General features: G+C 44.2%; 1 long non-coding RNA gene across 1 annotated transcript; it reads right to left on the bottom strand.

Moving 5' to 3' along the window:
• Nucleotides 1-1,203: 1,203 nt before the first annotated feature.
• LOC310703200 lies at nt 1,204-3,017 on the bottom strand. Its single transcript, XR_014523983.1, has 2 exons — nt 2,856-3,017; nt 1,204-1,453 (listed from the first exon to the last, which is right to left on the bottom strand). It is a non-coding gene; the product is annotated as an uncharacterized lncRNA (long non-coding RNA).
• Nucleotides 3,018-4,258: the final 1,241 nt, after the last annotated feature.

Genomic DNA, 4,258 nt, shown 5'->3' with positions numbered 1-4,258 from the left:
CAAGACATTCCCTCATTGCTAAGTTCATGACAAACACTATGACCTGTACTTCATGCACAGCTGACCACATCTACGGAATTCAATTGTTGTATTCTTTCATGTTATGATCAATCATTAGTAATTGTTTTAGCCATATTAATCTTTAGTTATAATTTAATTAGGAGGTTTCAAGCCTGTCTAGCTCCAGCTTCGTTTCCCAGCCTTTAATCCATTGATGATTAATGAGCACATGTAATTCCCGCCTTGTACTTATGTTAACCAATCAGCAACAAGTTGCTTTGTGTTTGTATCAACCAATCAGCCACAAGCACACCTGTGGCAATGTTTGTAATATTCAATAAAAGAGAGTTCCCGGGGCTCGCCCCGGCAGACGCCTCTCTCACATGACACCTGCTACTCGTCTGTCGTTATTCCAACCCAACACCAGTGTATCCTGTTGGCGTTGGGTAAATACATGGCAGCAGCATGCAGAAAGTGCCCACTAAGGCTGCTGGTGGAAAGGGTGAAGAAAACTTAGGGTTTGTTACTGATGTCAAACAAAGCCATTCTAAGCATCCTTATTACAGGTGACCAAGATGGAGCCAAGAAGTTAGCACCAGCTCATCCTGTAACAGCCTTGAACTAGTAGAAGAAGCAGGAAGCAAGTAAAACCCTGGATGGAATTGCCAACAAGCAGTTACTAAAAGAGAAGGAATGAGTAAGGAGGAGGAACATGTTGCCTTTCCGGTTCAGGTATCCAGTTCAAGCATTGTTGCTTTACTTCCAACATACAGGATCTGACATTCCACAACTATTATATCTGATGTCCTGGACATGCCTGAGCCTTATCTTGCTGGAACCTGACTGACTGGGCTCTGCTTCTTGGATTTGGAACTGGAGCTAGCAGGACATCATGATCTGCTGCCCTAAATTCAGCAGAGGCTAGAGGTTACTTGGCTAGAGCCTGGTTTTCCAGCTGAGACCACTGCCTGGGACAGAATAGCTGGTCGTCTCTGTGCCCATACATGCAATTGTTACCTTTGTGGGTTTTGTTATATATTTAAGCTGTTCTTCTCCAAAGAGCTCATGGCAATTCACTTATGGCTCTCTAGCCATCCAGTGGCTGGGGTAAACCCCTTAGCTTCAAGCAGTCAAATGCTGTCATGACCTTCAGATAATTCCTTGGGCTATTTATGGACGAATGATCGCAATCCAAGCAAAATGTTTTTGTTACACCTGAGTCTTTAATCAAAGGAAAACAATGTGCATTTTATCTGCATTAGGCAAAGAAATTGCATTGCTCGTTTTCATGTTTTTCGGAGGGACAACAACATTTCCTTGATCTTCCAAGGTACACAACATTTTTGCTTTCCGTCATAACAGGTTCCATTGGCTGTATAGAAGACGGGGCAAAGCAAAGTAGAACATATGTTGAAGTTTTTCCGACAAGCAACCGTATCAGATTCATTTGTCTCTGAAAGGAAAAAAAAGGGCAGGGGAGAAAATATGGTAAGTTTCTTTGTTTCTTGTTTTTGAGGAAGCACCTACTTAACTATTATATTAGAGGTACAGAGATAGTATTTCTTAAAGAGCACTTCATGGTAACCTTTGCAGAATTTGAAAGGCATGTTCCCACGTTAACTTCACAGCCTGGGAGTCTTTGCATCACAAGTCTTGATCTTGTTACAGATAGGTAGCCGTGTTGGTCTGCCATAGTCAAAATAAAAAAAATTCCTTCCAGTAGCACCTTAAAGACCAACTAAGTTAGTTCTTGGTATGAGCTTTCGTGTGCATGCACACTGTGTATCTGAAGAAGTGTGCATGCACACGAAAGCTCATACCAAGAACTAACTTATTAAGTCTTGATCTTGTTTTTCATAGAATCATAGAATTGTAGAGTTGGAAACGACCGCCAGGGTCATCCAGTCTAACCCCATGCAATGCAGGAATCCCACCCACAACCATCCTTTTCAGAAGGATTGGGTTCTCATTCAGATACCAAACGTTGTTTTAAACAGGAATGAGAATGTTCATTTGCTGACCTAGAATCAGATACTGAAGACTCTGGTGTGCATGCATGGAAATCTTCCCTCTGCATCCTTACGGCCTTCAAACAAAAACATCTTGGAGGTCCCAGGCCACAGGGAGGTTAGGCTGGCCTCAACCAGAGCCAGGGCTTTTCCGGCTGTGGCTCCGATCTGGTGGAACGCTCTGTCACAAGAGACTAGGGCCCTGCGGGACTTGATATCTTTCCGCAGGGCCTGCAAGACAGAGGTGTTCTGCCAGGCCTTTGGCCAAGGCACAGCCTGACCCCCTCCTTTGACAATCCTCACAGAACTCTAGCCCAATGGATGCCATCAGTTTGATTTGAACTGATTTTATAATGAATTAATTTTAGAATGCTGTATTATTTTATTGTTGTTAGCCGCTCTGAGCCCGGCTTCGGCTGAGGAGGGTGGGATATAAATAAATTATTATTATTATTATTATTATTATTATTATTATTATTATTATCTCTGAAGCAAGTAAGCTGAAGGGTACAGATCTGAGTACAGAAGGACCAATGAAACGACTTGGTATAAGGCACCTTCCTCTGTCGAACTTTTAGCACGCTGAGCATGTTAATTCCGTTTTTCTCCCAGGTAACTGATAATCTCACGTCTCTAAACTTTTTACTACCATTCCTCATTTGAAGACTCTTTCTTTCCCTACCACCCTTTACAGCAAGGAGAGCCAGTGTGGGGTACCTCCAGGTGGCTCCCATCATCCCTGACCAAAAGACATGTTGGCTGCAGCTGATAGGACTTGCAGTCCAGCAACATCGGGGTGACATTGCCTCTGCTTTGCAGTCACCCTGGAACTGAGATGCGTCTTACCTGGATCAGCAGGGAATACCAGCGGGAGGAGAGCGAAGAGAAGAAAAAGGGCTTTCATGCTGAGTGCTGCGAGAGATCCTGAAGTCTTCAGAAAAGAGAAGACAGAAGCACACAGTGAGGAGGAAGGTTGCACCTCCATTTATAGTGGCTCAGTGAAACTGGGAGGTATAGAAACCATGTAGTTATCCCCATGGCAATGGCAATTTATCAAAAGTCATGTTGCAATTTTCTGTTGTTGATGTTTATTTGCTACGTCACAGAGAAGTATCGCCGGCAGGTGAAGCTTGCATTTCAGTTTTGTTTGCTTACAAAACATCTACCGGTACCTTTGTTATGAATGCTCATGAATAGAATATTACAGGATGAAGGCATTCCAATGAACAGATGCTAATTAGCCAGATATTTGTGACAGGTTCAATGAGGTTGTATAATTGCCACAGGGTTTCGTGGTTTTGCATAAGATGCACTCCCCAGACAGAGCCTGAACCAAACTCTGGCACAAACTCCTCTGAAAATATGCTGCCCTTTAGCTGCCATTGGGACGTGGGTGGTGCTGTGGTCTAAACCACAGAGCCTAGGGCTTGCTGATCAGAAGGTCGGCGGTTCGAATCCCCGTGACGAGGTGAGCTCCCGCTGCTCGGTCCCAACTCCTGCCCACCTAGCAGTTTGAAAGCACATCAAAGTCCAAGTAGATAAATAGGTACTGCTCCGGCGAGAAGGTAAATGGCGCTTCCGTGCACTGCTCTGGTTTCAACAGAAGCAGCTTAGTCATGCTGGCCACATGGCCCGGAAAAACTGTCTGTGGACAAACGCTGGCTCCCTTGGCAAATAAAGCGAGATAAGCGCCGCAACCCCAGAGTCATCTGCGACTGGACCTAACGGTCAGGGGTCCTTTTAACTTAGTTGCCATACTTTTAACCAAATTTTTTACTGTTATTAAATATGTTGTTGTTTAGTCATGTCCGACTCTTCGTGATGCCATGGACCAGAGCACGCCAGGCACTCATGTCTTCCACTGCCTCCCGCAGTTTGGTCAAACTCATGTTTGTAGCTTTGAGAACACTGTCCAACCATCTCGTCCTCTGTCGTCCCCTTCTCCTTGTGCCCTCCATCTTTCCCAGCATCAGGGTGTTTTCCAGGGAGTCTTCTCTTCTCATGAGGTGGCCAAAGTATTGGAGCCTCAGCTTCAGGATCTGTTTATTAAATATAGACCAATGGTAAAGCAGTGTCTGGCATGAAGTATTGTTAGAAAAATTGACACAAAAATTAAAAGTGGCAAGAGGGCAAAAGAAACAAGACAGCTTAGATAGCGTTTGGTAAGTTTTTATTAATTATACAAACAATGGAGCATAGGGCAGGACAGTACCTACAGCGTCAATACCGTCTGGTGTGTATGAGTCACT

Source organism: Podarcis liolepis, assembly GCF_965112155.1.
Source record: "Podarcis liolepis genome assembly, chromosome: 3".
NCBI classification, from domain to species: domain Eukaryota; kingdom Metazoa; phylum Chordata; class Lepidosauria; order Squamata; family Lacertidae; genus Podarcis; species Podarcis liolepis.
Note: the sequence above shows the minus strand (reverse complement) of the source record. Positions and strands in the feature narration are given on the sequence as shown.